Source organism: Triturus cristatus, chromosome 2_1 (assembly GCF_964204655.1).
Source record: "Triturus cristatus chromosome 2_1, aTriCri1.1, whole genome shotgun sequence".
Lineage (NCBI taxonomy): Eukaryota > Metazoa > Chordata > Amphibia > Caudata > Salamandridae > Triturus > Triturus cristatus.
Window position 1 is genome coordinate 630,559,410 of NC_140581.1, and position 17,670 is coordinate 630,577,079.

Here is a 17,670-nt window from a genome sequence, read left to right on the forward strand (position 1 = left end):
TTCATAATGACCCATCAGACCACAGTATGCACACTTTGCTCTCCTGTGTCATAGCGCGGGGACACACCGTTGTGGTGTAACCAGGCGCTCTATAAATGTGTTATACATACATATACATACATACAACGCTGGGCACCCCTTGTCGTTGGCGGCGTGTCTTTCGCTGCCACATCTGTAGCACGTGTTGGTGCTCCCTTGTCCCTGTGTCTGCTGTTTCGCGCCCCGGGCCACGGGCTTCCTGTACTGTCGCGTGTTGTGCTGCTCTGCCGCCTGTCTCTCGCGGCTTTTCCTGTCTTCTATCCTGCACACCGCTTGTTCTGGGAGTCGGTCCTTCTTTGCTGTCTCCGCGCACCTCTTGGACATTTCTGCTTTCTTCACCATGGCTACCACGGTCTTAAGGGGTTCATCTCCATTAGCCCACAACTTGTCCTGGATGGACGCGTTCGCTGCATGCATTACAATTTGGTCCCTGATCAACTCTTCCTGGAAGGTTCCAAATTTGCACGTTAAGGCAAGCTTCTGTAACGCCGCCACATACTGATCAATCGTTTCCCCTTTCTGTTGCGCTCTGTGGTAGAAGTTGTACCTGTCGACCGCTACGCATACGGTTGGCCGGTAATGGGCGTCCATGTCGTCGATCGCGTGCTGAAACACATTATCGTCTGCCGCGGGCCGCACTACCTTCACCAAATCATCGTACACTCTCTGGCCTGCCGGGCCCAAATGGTGTAGCAGTATCCTCTTCCTGCGCGTTCTTGGGAACTCTGCTCCGCTCTCCTCCTCTAGCGCGAACAAGAAATTCAAGAAGTATGGCTTCCAATCCTCCCACGGCATATCCGGAACCCCTGCTTTCGTGAGGAAAGGTACCGGGTTTGGCAAACCTGTCGATGTGGCACTCATCGTGATTCTTGCCTCCGTTCGCCGCGGTCTTGGGCTCGAGCTCCTCGACCCCCGGGTGCTGTCGGGGCTGCCTTCACCGGGGTTGTCTTATCGGTCGGAGTTGCCGCTTCTCCCGTTGCGTCCTGTGACCCCCGCCACGGTGGGTGCGTGCGCTTCGCCACGCGGACTCTCTCTGGCGCCGTTCCGCTCCGCTGGGCTGCTGCTGACCGGGGCCGGGCTCAAGAGTGACCCGTCGGACTAGATGCGCGCCCTCCTCTTCTCTCCAAGACACTGCCGCGCTCCTGCTGGTCGGGGGTGTGACCGTGGATGTAGATGGCGCGATAACCACGAGGCACACTCCGTGGAGGCAGCGCTGGGCCGTTTCACCTCCTCGTCGCCATTGTAATGTTGTCCCTTCCTCCCTGAAGTGCCCCCCTTCACAGAAGACAACTCTCTGGGTGTGGTAGAAGGGTTTATTCTAGATCAACACATACACAGCAGGAGCGCCGATCTGGAGCTCCGATCGCTATTCGAATCGGCGCGCTAATGCCGATTCCAAGATGGCCGCCGCCGGAAGTCCGGTGACGTCACGCGCCGGGCGCGCTGCGGACTAGACCGCAACACCACACTTTTTAAAACAGTCTGGCACAGAAAAGACGGCTTCAAAAAATATCAAAATAATGGTCACGAAAGACTGTTGGATTGTTTAATTTAAAATAGGTAAAAGAGAAATTTGGAGCACAATAATTACCACGTTTCATTACAGGGAGAGGTGACAAATGGGATTAGAAGTGAGACACGGGATGCCTCAATAAATGCTTACATGTTTAAATTGATGTTACTGCACAATATATTGCCTTTCTCAATTCATAAGTCTTAACCCTTTTACGGAGTTTCAGTAACTTTTTTTTGCACAACTGCTCACCAAGCTAAAACTTACAACAAAAAAAGTATTAATCAACTACACGAAACATATTGCGTTTACCCGTGCTTGTTTAGGCGTGGGAGAACAGTGCTAGTTTAGGCATGAGGAGATTAAGCGATTGGTCCAGAATCACAGGATGTTGAGCAAACGCCGAGACTCAGACCTGGTTCCAAGTTCCAAAGTCCGTCGGCAGCTCTGGCCGTAACGTCACGGCCTCTCCCATATCAATAACTTATCAATTAGTAAATGTGAAAAATATGACTTGGCATTTTAAAATAATTACTTTAACGGGGTGTCACAAGTACAACACAGCACTGCATTGTTCTCTGATAGAACCTTTCGTCTGCACGTTGTCGACAGTGAGCTAGTCTTTCCTTTATGTCTATAGACATGGTTGCTAAGCGCTGAAGTGTCAGTCCTTTCTGCGTGAACAGCGCGCGGAGTAGTCCTTCCTTTGTGGCCATGGAGGTGCTGCAGCGACAGGGAACAGGCGGCCGGTGCCTGAGGTGAAACTCCTCCGTAATCAATGGAGGATGAGCCAGAGAGGAGCCGCGACCAGGTACAGCTGCTTCACCACCTCCTTTGGCCTGGGGGCAGAGCTGCTCCCGGGTGTGTTCCCGTGGGAGATACCGTGCTAATGCCAGGGCCTGCAGGAAAAACCCGCATTAAGCATTAGTTTCGGCAGGGTATTACACTGTGCTTCACAGATTACTTTCTGTGCACCACATGTGGCTGCAGATTGAACACTGATGCTGCGCTCCGCATCTTGCGAGTGCTCACTTCCTTCTTTGATTTCCGCACCTTTGTCATTCTGTGCATCCTGATGTAGGAGGAGAGAGTTTGGTACTTGATAACTATAGGTGCCGCGGTGCATCCTTTCACTTCCTGACAGAGAAGATAAATACTAACTGCTGTACATTCTGAAGTACAACAATGCACATGTCTTTGATCGTTCTCTCGCACCGCAATGCGTCTCCGTCCTTTCTTAAACTTTCACCCCACCTCCCCCCTGTCGCGTCTCGCGCCTGTAGTTCTTTAACTTTGAACGACGTTCCAGGTTCCCTTTGCGGAACTAGTGGTACTCACGACGAGTTTCCTCAGTTCACGTGTTAAATGTGAAAATGCATGATTGAAAGAACCAACGGATCCTTTTCTTTTGTAGTGTTTATTTCCCTATGATTTATTTTTTAATACGACGCATGACCCATACTATATTTTGCCACATGTTCCTTGTATAGCGTAAAAACCTAGCGTAAACTAAAGAGGAATTTCAAACACTCACTAAGACCCCCCCCCAAAAAGCTAATGTAAAAAAATCTAAAGAATAGCCCAGACGAGGGATTGAGTTATGGAAAAGGTGCATTTTATGTCAAAGGGACAGTAAAAATTAAAATAAAATTTAGCACATACAACATGTTTGGTAAACAACGATTATTTACGTGCAGGGGTATATCATTTTTTATCTTTATGCCGAATGATATTGTGAAATAAGTATGGTGAAGTGGGCTTAGAATATATAGCCAGCAGTTGAAATGCATACAAGATCATGTTTCATGAATATGAAATACCTTGAACAAGAGGTGTTTGGCAAAACAGGAACAGTTCGTTTAATTAAACATAGCGACCAAGAGAACAGTTACAGGCACAGTGTCTGAGGACTGTCTCAATTTACAATCGATCTGTGGCTTTCTTATACACAGTTCATCATAGGCAATAAAAAGTTTCTGGTGTTCCATGTATGGTGAGGAACGTAGTTGCTGCGATTGGAGTCCTAAATTAATTGTCTAATGGATAATACAGGTGGGCCTCTATCTTGCGTGGACACAATGCGGCCCGTGGGTGATGTGTCCAGATATCCAGCATGGGGAATGCATGATCGCTGTGTTCTGATTGGCTATATGTTCCTGACTCATGTGGCATCTGACTTTATGGTGTTTTAGGAGCGTGCATACTCCCTCCGGCCATGTGTGCTTTATTGGGGCCAATCCCTTGACCATTGTAGTGTTGTTACGCCTATCGGTGGGATAGATCTAAGGTTCCCCTCTCTTGCTGATTTTTTTAACTACACCATTGTTGGAAAGTGGATTGTTGTTAGTGGAAAATATGCATCTACCACTGGAAATAATGCCACTAACACAACATAGCGGTACAAAAGGGGGTGGTGATGGACGGAGCATCAGAACCAATCAAACACTCACTCCCAGTCAACAGATCTGGGTTTGATCCATCACCGTTCTTTAGCCCACTCTGCCACCCCAGTTCAGACATGGCCATATGCAAATCAGTCTGACCCTGTGCCTCATGGGAACAGTCTAACACAACATAGGGCTTGGAATAGGTGTCAGAAAATTATTCCCATGCTTAACTCTTGGTAGCTTGGCTGCGAGCAGGTAGGCTTAACTTCAAAGACCGGTATGTAAAGCATTTAAAACCACCAATTCAGCAAATAAGACACAACACAGAATAGAAATCCAACACCACTTTATAAAACACCCAAACAAAAAAAATCCAATGTAGGGAACTGGAGATGTGAAATTGTAAAGCTTTAGCAATATATAGCACATAGACACTTATAGTGCCTATTGGGACATTAGTTGCGCTAGACTGAGACAAAGTCAAAGTTTCAGGCCAACCACGATGGAGCCTTGTGCAGCAACCCCTCGCGGTTGGTCTTGGTCAAAGTTTTTACCTTCTGACTTAGAAACTTTTCTGGAGCTTTTCTTTTGCGGGTCCCTAGAAGCTCTCAGCCAGTCCTGATTCGATGAGGGTTCACTGGCTGCCCTTGCGACAAGCTCCCCGTCAAATTTATGGAAGTCAGACCTCCAGAGCTTTCCAGCAATTTGAACCAGAGTTCCAGGCGGGCTCATGGTTGAAGGTGGGGGGGCTTGGCTCTCGCGGTTGTTCTTGGTAACCTTTTCTACGTATGGACTTAAAAACTTTTACAGAGTTTTTTTTTTTCTTCTGTGGTCCCTCGATGCTCTTCACCAGGCCGGATTCAGTGAGGGTTCGCGGCTTGGGTTTTGATCAACTCCCGGTAAAACTCTGGAAGTTAGACCTCTAGAGCTTTGCAGCGGGATGAGCCTGAAGGGCAGGCCGGCTCGTGGTTGAGGGTTGCCGGCTTGGCTGGCCACGTCGAGTCAGTCTACCTTTAGAGCTTTTATTCCAAGTTGCTCCAAAGTTCTGTAACTTCTTCCTGAAGTTCTGTAACTTCTTCCTGAAGTTCCTTTGAGGGGCCCAGAGTGTCCAAAACTTACTCCAAGGGCCTGAATGTTCCAAGATGGTCCTTGAAAGTTTGGGACTTCATTTCCCACAATCCACTTGTACAAAACCCTTACAAATCATCTAATAGAACTTCAGGCTGGGGATTCTTGGTGGTGATGGTCCTGTTATCCTGTAGATTACAGGGAGTCCACTCTTTAGTCCCATTGAAGCAGGTTTGATCCACAGGTCTGTAGTTCCAGATGGTGCAGCAGGCACAGTCAGTCAGACTGCAGAGCCTGGTTGGTGCCAATCCAATTTCTCAGCATGGACCCTTCTTCTTCCTTTAGTTTCAACCAGGAGATCTGAGAGGCACTGCCACTCTCAGATACTTATTCAGTGTTGTCTGGGGTCACTTAGGAGGGCACTCCTGCCTAATGACGTGCAGGGCTTCACCCCAGAGCATGACCATTTCCTCCAAAGTGTGGCACAATGGTCTCCCAGAAAGCACTATTTATCTACAATTAATTATGGCTGACGTTTCAGCAGAGAGGCAAGAGCTGGTTCTAGGATGGCTCATCTCCATAGACTCCCTCCCCCTGGCATCTGCACCTTCCTTTCTCCAGCCTGACATCTGGCTGGGTTCAGAGGGTAGGGTCATAAACGAAACTTTTTTTTTCTGGCTGTCTCAACCTCCTTTTGAAGATCATGGTTTACAACCCCTCCTCTCTGTTCTGGCATTCCTATGCAGCAGAAGCCTCCCCTCCCAGAATGGCTCTTTTACCCCAGGGTCTACTTATCACCTCATCAAAGCAGCTTGGCTAATCCACTTAACTCTGACCAATTTGGGCAGATCACTGGAAGGCAACATTTTGGCTTATAGACAAAAACGTCTTATAACTTCTTGTACATTTCAGGATAAATTCAACAATAGCATATTGTTTGATTTAGCAATACCAGTCCTTGAATATTTCTCGGTGTTTCCTGGCAGGAATTATTAATTAATATCTTCTTGCCATGTTAACCAGTGTGGCTGGGGATCTGCAATGGGGAAAAATGAACCGGGCTTTTTCTCCAACACCAGGACTTATAGAACATCTTTTATAAGTACTCTGCCTATATCTACAGGAGCCCCCACCCCTGGAACACCTAGGGGCGACTTTACGGGTTCTGAATATGTAAAAATATTGCATATCCTCACTCCAAAGTGCTCCGAGCAGAAAAGTCGATTTTGGGAAACACTTTACGACAATGGGAGAAGATGGTCCATAGTTTTAGTAATGCCTGTCTCTTATCTCTCTTTTGACCTGTGTATATATAGTTTTTATGTGTGTTTTAGTTTGCTCTATTACGTTAGTGTCAAATGTTCACTCCTTAGGCCAGGGAAATATGTGTGCGTGTAATTTTTGGCAAAATTATTACGTTTCTTTACCTGTGTGGGGAACCGGGTTACCATGTATTTTATTGGGGTATCCATGATAACTCTAGTGGTTTTGTGGACAAAATACAACGTTCATTCTTTTGGGAAATTTTGTTTGCTCCAAACCTTGGGAGAAAACGTGTGTGGTGCACACTTCCAATTGTACGTACTGCGAGCCCAGCGCTATTCACAGATGCTTCAAACAATTCAACTTGAACAATGCAGATATATATAGGGTTTGCAGGTTTTCCAAGAACCCAAGCTACCAACAACTGAGCTACCCCACTTGTGTGGCTGGGCCTAGTGGTCACGAGAGGCACACATCAAACGAGGGTCAATAGCAGTCCAGCGGAGCGACTTTTACTGACCCAGATTTGATTTGTGCCTGTTGAGGGCACTAGGCCCAGCCACTAAAGTGGGGTAGCGTTTTTATCAGGACAAGTGGGAAACACTGAGTGGTTGGAATTTTGTCGATCTCTGCAGATTTCGGAAATATATGTCAGAGAAAAGTAAGGAAAATAGGCAATTTTAGGGAAAGTTTGAGGTTAGCAGGGCATTGCGGGTAAGAAAACTTTCTGAGATGCACGCAAGGCACACAACCCTGATCTCCACTGGCGGTCTAGTTTTTGAAAATGTGCAGTTTTGATATGTTTTTCAAGGTACCGCTGAGCTATGGCCCAAAATCCACAGCTACTCACATTGCAAAAAAAGGGTCAATTTTCAGTGGAATGTTGGGATGTGCCCATATTGTGTTTAAGAGCCTGTCCTGTCTCAGCACTGGGTCTACCCGCACAAGTGAGATACAGTTTTTAGCATGAGACTTGGGGGAATTGTCGATGGTAGGAAATTTGTTGCTCCCCAGAGATTCCAGAACTTTCCATCATAGAAATGTGAGGAAAATGTGTTTTTTTTTTTATTTTATTTTTTTTTTTAGTCAAAGTTTGAGGTTTGCAAGGGCTTCTAGGTAAGAAAACCTAGCAAGTGCTACACAAGTCAACCCACTGTGGATTTTCCAGGGTGTATAATTATCAAAAATGTGCAGGTTTGCTAGTTTTCCCAAGATGCAAGGCAAATGGGTGATTTTGGTCAAAGTTTGAGATTTGCAGGGCATTGTGGGTAAGAAAATGTTGTGGAATCCGTGCGAGATACACCACCTTGGACTCCCCTGGATGGCCAGTATTAAAAAATGGGTTTTGTAGGTTCCCCTGAGTTGCTGCCAAATCCGTGCCCAAACACCGGAGCTCTCCCTATTGCAGATTTCTCCACATTGCATTTGGGGCCTTTTGAATCATGGGTGCTAGCTCCAGTCACACAAGTAGGGTAGAGTTTTTATTAGGACAAACGAGGGTATACCAACCAGGTGGTAGAAATTTTGTAGCTCCCTGTTTTTTCCGGAAGTTTTTTTTTTTTTTTTTGGAATCCGTTTTATTAACATTTTCCGTTAATTGGTACATATCACTGCATACTGTGGTATAGAAATAATGCATGTCAGTACGATTAAGCTTAAACACATTGAGTACATCTACATGTTATTCAGCACCGTTTCCCCCCGCCCTCCTATCGTCCCTGCAATGTAAATTGGCAGAAATAATACAGTCCCCCCCCCGGTCTGTAAAATTATTCGCTGACATCAGACACCGATTCATCCCTAGGCGGTTCACAAATGTTGCCTCTGAAGGCATTCAACTTCTCCATATCCTTGTCCATTTTTTGGGGTACCCCCTGTGCATATATACCACTTTCTCTGCTATCATTGCGCTGTCCATATCACAGCACCACTGACGGTATGAGGGAATTAGTCTCGCTCCCCAGTGTTGTGCTAGGTTCCGTTTTGCTATCGTCATGCCCAGCGTTGCCCAATTTTGGGCCATTTGATTGAGGTCTGTCGGCTCCCAGATATTTAAAAGACACCGCTTGGGTTCCGGTTCAACGGCAGCTCTGCCCACCCGCGAGATTTTCTGGAAGTTTATGTCTCAGAAATTCGAGGAAAATTAGTAATTGTAGTCAAAGTTTGAGATTTGCAGGGAGTTGTTGTAAAGAAAATGTTGTGTGATCCATGCAAGGCCAAACATCTTGGACTTCCCCAGGTGATTAATTCACAGAAATGCCTGGGTTTGGTGGGTTTCCCCATGTGGCTGCAGACCTGAGCCCGAAAAATTAATCACTTCAGCATAGAAGCAGGATGATATTGGGACTAAGCCCTACTCTGCTACCCACATGTAAATAATAAACAAGCATTTACAATGCAATTGGTCTCACATTTACGCGAGTTTAAGCTATTGGCATTGTAAATGACAATGGCTTTTATTTTAGGTTTTAAAAACTAAAACATAAATAAAAGGCATTGTCATTTACAATGCCAGTAGCATAAACTCACGTAAATGCGAGACCTATTGCATTGGAAATGCTTGTTTCAATACCAAGCATTGTGGTTACATGCTTATAAGCTTGCTTGGTTCTCTTCTGTGTGCATCGTGTTGAAGCTTTTGCAACACTTTTACAGCTTCTCTGTTGCTTAAATGATTCAAAGTTACGCAGAAAACGGAAGGATAATGTGGTTCATGGCTAAATGCTTATAAGGTCCCAAAGGCGAGACCGATTGCAAATGCTTGTTGATTCCTGTGAAAGGCTGGTGTCCTTACCTCGGGCCCATAATGTAAGTTGGTGCATGTATCTAGACTAGGAGCTGCAGGTTTAAGGAGATGTAACAGTTATGTGATGCAAGGCCGTTATGGAAACAAAAATACACACAGAAAAATAAGCTGCAATATTCTGAAGCCAACACTGGATGGCAGCAGACTGCACAGCAAGCGATCCACAAAACCACACGCTCCAAATCACAGATGTCCGTTTAACATCAGAAATGAAGGAAGCAGCTTGTACTGCTGCTCCTGTTCTGTGCACGTCACAATTCAGCCTCTTAAGGATCAATTCTCGGGAGTTGTTTGAAACAAGCAACGGCGGCTCCATTGCTCCAAAATCTACGGCCGATTCTAAAATCCATTCAAATGATCATCCTCCCTCGCTGCTGTACTTTGCTGCCACGATCTTAGAATCCGCTTACAAAGTACTCTCTCGACCTCGATTGGATTGGGCACAGCGGGGTGGCCATGAGCCACTGTGATGGGACTAAAACTGAACTGCTCGTTCATCTCGACATCACTGAAGGCATTATGGACAACGGCGGGGCAGCTGACCTGATCCCCCTTGAATCCATCGATGGCATTGGCCACAATTTCGCAACACGCGCGGCCGCGAGACGCGCTCTGTGGAGGGGGAGGGGCGAATGAATGAATGAATGAAAGTGAATTTATAACAGCACGATTGCTGCCCTGAGGCGTCCAAGCGCTAAAAAAGGAACCAGTGAAGGATAAAGAGGTTGAGAACCAAGAAAGAAGAAGAAGAGAAACTGAGTTAAATTAAACGGAATTTAATAGGTGTGTTTTTAATTGTTTACGGAAGGAAACGAGATCAGGATTGGATCTCAAGTGAAACGGAAGGGAGTTCCAGATCTTGGCGGCGTTGAAGGCATACGTCCTTCCGCCAGATCTAGATCTTGTGACTCTGGGGATTGCTGCCATGAAGGCCTGACTAGAACGCAGATTTCTACCTGGGTGATACTGGCTTACTAGATCACGGGTGATTGGAGGACCCGAATCCCAGAAAGCCTGGTGGGCAATACACTTTGCTTTAAAAGAGACTCTCTTACGCACTGGGAGCCAGTGAAGATTGATCAGAGCCGCCTTTACTGACAATCTACGAGAAATCTGCAACAGAGTACGCGCGGCACAGTTTTGTACCAGCTGTAGTCTCTTTAAGGTGTACTCTGGTGCACCCAGATAGAGGACGTTGTTGGAGTCCAGCCGTGATTGTATCAGGCCCTGTATGGCTATCTGCTTTGCCTCCATTGGGAGCAAAGGAAGAACTTTCTTCAGTGTCCTGAGTATTCCAAAGCAGGTGGCTGAAAGCTTTGTGGCCTGGGTGTTGAGTGAGAGACTCCTGTCCAGCCATACCCCTAGGCTTTTGATGTTATCCTTCGGGGCCGGGGGGAGACCTAGACAGGGGGGCCACAGTGAGTTGAAAAATGTAGGATCGGCAGGGCCCAGGAGCATAAGCTCCGTTTTGTCACCATTAAGTTTTAATGATGACTGAGTCATCCAGGTCTTCACCTCCTCCAGACATTCGGTAAGTCCCCCCCGATCGTGATTGAAGAGCCTCATGCGCTAATGAGACCACCAGCTGGGTATCGTCTGCATAGGATATGATCTTGACTCCATACGGGCGAACTACCTCAGCCAGTGGCCTCATATAGACGTTAAAAAGCGCGGGGCTTAATGATGAGCCCTGCGGGACTCCGCACTTCAGGGGAATGCTAGAAGACACTGTCTGTCCATCAAACACTTGGAATGACCTGTTGCTCAAAAAAGATTTTAACCAGAGCCACGCCTTGTCCACAATGCCGACATCCGAAAGACGGTTCAGTAAGATGGCATGACTGACCGTGTCGAATGCCGCACTGAGATCAAGGAGGATCACTGCCACTGATCCTCCCTGATCAAGGATTTTCCTGGACTCCTCGATGACCATTAGGAGGGCGGATTCTGTTCCATGCTTAGGCCTGAACCCTGTCTGGGTGGTGTCTAGCAGCTGGTTATCCTCAAGGAAGCTGACCAGCTGGAGATTAACATACCTCTCCACGATCTTACTCACCCAGGGGAGCAGGGAAATTGGACGATAGTTCCCAAAGTCCGATGGTTCCAGATTGGGCTTTTTTATCAGCGCTCGGACCATCGCCCGTTTCCAAGCAGTAGGGACAATGCCCGAGGCAATGGAGGCATTTAGCAGGTTCCTAATGATCGGTAGGACAGTCTGAAGAACCAGCATCATGGCTTCAGAGGGTGCCGGATCAGAAGGAGATCCGGATTTTACTTTCCGAGCCATGGATTCCAATACTTCGAGATCCATGCAAGGAAAGTGACTGAGCAGAGGTGGAGGGGCTGGAGCAGAGTCTAAGGTCTTGATTTTATCGTGAATTAACGGAGGGGTGGGAGTGAGAGTGCAGGGAAAGGAGGCATATATTTTATTTACTTTTGCAGAAAAAAATTCAGCCAAGTCATTACACTGGGAAACAGACTTTTCCTTCAAAACAATTGGGGACGGGAGTTTTGTAAGTTTTTGCAAGGTTTGAAAAATTTCTCTAGGTTTGGATTTTGCAGCTAAGATCTTGTCAGAGAAGTACACTGCTTGGGCGGCTTTTAGTTCCCTTTTATATGCTTTTATCTCCTCTCGATATCGAGTCTTTTCCTCCCTGGAATAGTCTAAGCGCCATTTTCTTTCAATTTGTCGGCATTGGCGCTTTTTGTTCCTAAGTGCCTCCGAAAACCACGGTGCTGTTTTATGGAGACGTTTTACCGTTGATTTCTTGAGGGGGAGGATGGATTCGAGAGAGTGCAAGATCCAGTTTTCATAGGCCTGGTTAGCCAAACATGGATCTTCGTTGTTAGGGGGAACTTCTTTCATAAGTAAGTTTTTCCATTCCTCTGTAGGTATCCGTGCCCAGGATCTGGCAAGTCTTATCGATGGTTTTACCGGACTGGATTTCTGAGTAAACCAAGTAAAGGGCACCAGAAAGTGGTCAGTCCACGGGAGGGGGAGCGGAGACCCAACCACAAGGTCCTCTCAGTTACTGAACACTGGGTCTAACAGATGACCCTTCACATGGGTCGGTGCTTTTACTCATTGGCTAAGTTGCAGCGCAGCCAGATCATCGGTTAACGTGATAGTCAAAGAATCCAGCGGTGACTCAAAATGAAAATTGAGGTATCCTAGCACAGTATAGTTGGCGGAAGTGCTAACATGTGGCGCCATAAATACTGATAAGAGATTGTGAAATTGTTTAGGAGGACCAGGTGGGCGGTATATCAATGTGCCCGAAAAGCAATGGTTGGGGGAAAACTCCAGCGAGAAAGCAAGGCTCTCACAGTCTGGGATAGTTTCAGGGGTGAGTCTGCAGTGATATTGTTCTTTGAATATAATTGCTAACCCTCCACCTCCGAACGATCCTGTCGGATGATTTGAAAGCCCGAGGGGAGGGAGGTTACAACAGCTGGATCAGAATCGGGTGTCAGCCATGTTTCAGATAGAAATACTGCGTCCGGCGAACGATCTTCTAGTAGAAACAAAATTTCCACCTTATGTTTTGGCAGAGATCTGCAGTTTAGTGAAAACATACGGTATTCCTGCTTTGGTGATTTAGTCTGCCACCGGATAAGAGGGGCGTTGCATTGTGGACAAATGGTTGGGAGGGACGTTACCTCATAGCAATGCAGCTCACAGATCGGACCTGAGGATCTCATGCCATGGAGGACCTCCGCACTGTAGGTTATGGGATGTTTGGCATAGGATGTAGGGGGGGTGGCCCCTGGCCCGGACTCGGCGCGGACGAGCGCAGACGAGCTTGCCTTAGGCGCGCCTTCGGCGCGCAATCGTCGCACCCGCTGCGCTCGTCCGCTGCGTTTCCTGTGTAGACACATGATTTATAGCTGGCGGGAAGGGGGAGGTGGGCGTGGCCTATGTCCTTGGCAATGGCGGCAGGGAAACCAAACCAAACCCTCGCCAGAGGTAGCTTTAGCTCAGCTGTCAGAGGACTCGTGAAAGCGCGAGGTGCTCAGGGCAGGTGAGTGCAAGTTTTAAAAGGCAAAACAATTCTGTCACTTAGGTTTAAAAAAAACACAGTTTCGCTCTACTCCCGGCTCAAGCCTCAGGAGGTTCCGTTTTTAATAGATGCAGCGCTTGCAGTCACGCTCTCTATGTAGCGCGGGAAGGGGGAGGTGGGCGTGGCCTGGCCAGGAGGGCGTGGCCTATGTCCTTGGCAATGGCGGCAGGGAAACCAAACCAAACCCTCGCCAGAGGTAGCTTTAGCTCAGCTGTCAGAGGACTCGTGAAAGCGCGAGGTGCTCAGGGCAGGTGAGTGCAAGTTTTAAAAGGCAAAACAATTCTGTCACTTAGGTTTAAAAAAAACACAGTTTCGCTCTACTCCCGGCTCAAGCCTCAGGAGGTTCCGTTTTTAATAGATGCAGCGCTTGCAGTCACGCTCTCTATGTAGCGCGGGAAGGGGGAGGTGGGCGTGGCCTGGCCAGGTGGGCGTGGCCTATGTCCTGGGCAATGGCGGCAGGGGCGAGCAAGACAGAGAGGCAGAGCGAGGTGCGCGGGAGAGCGAGAGGAAGGCCAGATGGCCCCTCTGCTCGTAAGCGCGCGCACATGCACGCAAGCTGTAGGCCGGTGGCGCCGGCCATGGCAGCATTTTTTTGAAGCCCTTACTAAAATCTGTCCAGACCAGCGCATGCACTGGGTCAGGTGAGACCTAAAAAAAAAAAAAAATTCCCCCACTTCAAGCCCGGGTCTTGTCTGATAGCTTGTTTGACTACATATGAGTCGAGGTTGATGTAGAGCTTCCAACTGGCGAATCTATAAATAAGAACGAGATATCATTTTCATTGACAAATGCATCTATTTCCATATTAACATTCCTCCCTTCTAGTTTATTCTTCAACTACACTAGCTAACTCTTGCATGTGGATAGTCACTTTATTTGGAGCCTGCTGATCCTTAAGCTTGCTTTCGACAATCACTACCCTTCTATTTAATTGTATTCTTCCCATTTTGAAGACTGCAATTTTATAGCAAGTCATTCCCGATTGTATAACCCCACACACCAATAGAAACACAATCACAACTGGCAGCAGTGATATACATAAACTGGATATCCATCGTGGAATCCTGGAGAACCAATTCCCAAACCACTTCTGCTCAGGGGCACTTTCTTTTTTTTCTCATGTTTCTGTAAATTATTCAATGCTTGGATGGCAAGTGTCTGTGTTCTATTGTCCATGTCGTTCCCTGGGATGAACGTACAGCAGGCAGCACTGATCTTAGCACATACACCTTCCTCCATTGCAGTCATTAAGTCCAGTACATATGCTGCATCACTATGAGGTGTATTGCGTGCATTTTTTCCTTGATTGAACTGAGGCCGAGCTCAGTGCTTTTGATCATTTTGAGCATCTCCCACCGGGTGATTTGGAGCCAGCGGGCATTAGCTTTTGTCTGCAGGGTGCAAAAGGGTATCGACCCCCCCCCCCCCCACCCCTCCCTCCCTATCCCCCCACCCTGTCAATAGCTGCATTTCCGTGAACAGTCTGAATTCTTCTGGAATGTCTTTGAACTGAGTCCAGCCAAAATAGTCTGCTTCTCTCTCCTCATGAGCTTGGTGCAGCAAGGTTGTCTTCTTCCTTATGGGTGCTGATATACGTCCGACAGCTCTTCTCCAGGAATGACCAGGGTCAGGGGGTGCATGGTGACCAGGGAGCACAGTCCTCTCCATCCGGGGGCAAGTTGAGTGTAGGCCTATTTGCCGCATTACCAGTAGAAATCCATCAGTGTGGAGGTGCTTATTCAGAATATATAGAATCACTCCACAGTTAGCGTTCGTGCCCATCAGAAGTATTCCTTTTCCTCTAAAACATGAAGAGTACATGGGTAATTTCCGTATAATTGGGGGTTGTCTCTTCCCTTCTATCCAAGTGTATCCACCCACCTCGTTGTCCCAGATTTCCTGACATGGGGTGATCATGATTTCATTCCACCCTCCCTCATGCAACCCACTGCCCCGTTTATCCTCTAGCTCGATGGCCCTACATAAGAATGCTATGTCGAAAGACCACTTGTTTAACAAAACGGCCCCAGTTACACACCAGATGGACGCTGAAGCAGACATCTGTGCATTGAGTACAGGCTTTTGCCACCGCCAAGATTCTTTTCTCCAGAAAAATATCAGGGTAATGTGATATCTTCCTCCATTTGACCCTTCCTACGCATTCTGTCCAGCTCGGTTTGGATATCAGTGGGTTCAGTCAGAATGTATAAAGCTGTTTGGTTTGGTATCATATCGGGTTAAGTTCACTACTACTTTGTATGGTTCTATCTTGTTGGGTTGGATCTTGGTCCTATCCTACATAGGTAGAGGTATATGAGGCTTCTTGCTTTCTGAGGGGTTACTTCTTAGGACAAGTAAAGTCTGTCTAAGCCTACCCCATGTGAGCTCCACGAACAGACGTAACATTACCTGGCTGATGCTTGGGAGCAGACTGTGGTCATGTGCTGATACCATGTGTTATACAGAAGGGCGCTGTGTAGTGCTTCTTGGATGCTGGTGGTCTGTTTAGTGTAGTTATAGGTGACATGTGAGAGATCCCTACGTAGGTGCTGTGGTAACCTTTTAGTAAAACCCTTCTTACTTGGCAGTTCCTCTGCAGTGAACAAGTGTAGGACTACCCATAGCAGACAGATCGTACACGACAAAACAATCATACATAACTTTTGGTGTGACATTGCAGGTCTTGGTATGGGTCCTTAGGGAGACGTCTGTGCTCCTGCGGTGGCTTTGTTCTTTCTCGCCAGTCCGTAGTAGTGCATAGGTTTTGGTCCCGGGGTGATTTCGTCATGGAAGTCTCAACGGCTTGTTGAAATGGCGCACCACACACTTTCCCTTCCTCTGTGAGGGCTGTAGGTGTCGGGCAGAAGTCTCGCTGAGGGCCTGTAGGTTTTTCCTCCTTCAATTGATGTCAGTTCAACAATGTCCTTTTCCCCTAAGTTGCGGTAGTGGATGACAAATCGGCGCTGGTGCACTTCGTTGTCCTCGCGGCTACCTGTTTTGAAAGAACTTTGTTGATTGTTAACTCAGTTTTATTACATATGCTCCATTCTCAATGGTTGGAGAACCTGTATTTTGCCATCCTGTCCTACCAGTCGCGATCTGGTGAGGTGTCTAAAGGTGACCCCTGTTGCAGGCGTCTTAAGGTATTGGGGCATTGGGGATAATTTTTAAAAACATTTATTAATAAGACAGATCTTATTTTTAATCGGCCGTTGAGCCCCCCTACCTATCTTAATAGGGTGTCTTTCGGACCTCTGTCTGACAATTTTTCTCTGGATGGTCAGATCAGTGTTTAGGTAATATTGTGGCTTTTAGCAGGGGTTCTATGGGCGTTGCTTGTTCCAAAATCGCCTCGCCTGCTGCGTGCATACAAGCACGGTTGCTGTGCAGCCCCTTTCTGATTATTACTTTCCTGCTGGGGACTACTTGTTTTGATATTATCCCTGTTGCGCTGGTAGTTGTCTTTCCGTCTACATGTGGGGAGCGGGGGGAAGCTGTCGTTTGGTGTGGCTCGTGCTTGCCACGTGCCCCAGGAACACGTTTTTTTTGTTTGTGCATCTCCCTGTTTCCAGCACATGGTGTGCTACGTGACCCTCCCTCGTGGCATCAGCTACCTCTCTGTATATGATCTCGAACCCATCTGGCATCTGGCATCTTTGTTTTGGGCTTTTTTTCTTTAGATTCTGGCATTTCCTCTTCCCTCGCATACTTCATTGTTTCGTCTGACCTGTGGGGAGAGGGTCAACGGCTGCTCTGTGGTCCTTCCCTCTCCCCTTAAACCGCCCGTGGGGTCAGAAGTCTGGGCCTACTGATTTTTCTGGAGTGGGCCTACAAGGTTGGAGCAACTGAGTGGAACTATGTCCAGAATGGAGGTGAGTCTGGAAGGGGTTTGTGCCTTGCGTTCCATTCGGAGCAGGAGTAGAGGCTTGGAAGCCTCCATCCCGGGGCACACCCCTCTCCCTCAGATCACACCCTGCTTCCTATTGGCGTTTCAGGTGGGCCTGGTGCTCTGTTTTTTGGGGCCTCTTCATTTGTTTATTGCCTTACTAACTGGTGCACTTCTTGTCGATCTCTCAAAGGGTAAAAAGTAGGGTGACCAGATTTTGGGAAGCCCAAAAAATAGCTACATTTTGAAAAACATGGATGAAGGCTAGTACCCTGTATCATACATATCTGTTAACAGCTGCTAGCCAGTACTGCTTTGTAACAAAAATCCATGCCTTGAAACTGGGACCCGACCAAAATTGGAAAAAATCTGCGAAGACAACTGGTGAAAAACCGGGACTGCCTCAGCAGATCCGTGATGTCTGTTCACCCTAGTGAACCCCCAACTGGAGTCTCGAACTCGTTGTCACACTGAGGCCTCGTGTCTTATTGACTCTCGCATGTGAATATGTTGTGGAGTTTTTAGGGTCTGTGCAGCCCAGGTGCAAGAAGAACATGGTTCCCGACACCAAGGATGACTTTGTTTTTAACTGAAAGAGAGACCTCCATTGATTTGGACACTTCAAGCTTTTGGGGGCGCTTTTGAGG

General features: G+C 47.4%; 1 protein-coding gene across 2 annotated transcripts in view; it reads left to right on the forward strand.

Annotated features, from left to right (window-relative positions):
• The first annotated feature begins 2,238 nt into the window (after positions 1 to 2,238).
• Positions 2,239 to 17,670, forward strand: part of PPIP5K2 (diphosphoinositol pentakisphosphate kinase 2) — a 1,583,220-nt gene continuing 1,567,788 nt past the window's right edge. For both annotated transcript variants that reach the window (XM_085632565.1, XM_085632566.1), the window contains exon 1: positions 2,239 to 2,363. The gene's annotated coding sequence lies outside the window, so the exon portion shown is untranslated. The remainder of the gene's footprint in view (positions 2,364 to 17,670) is intronic.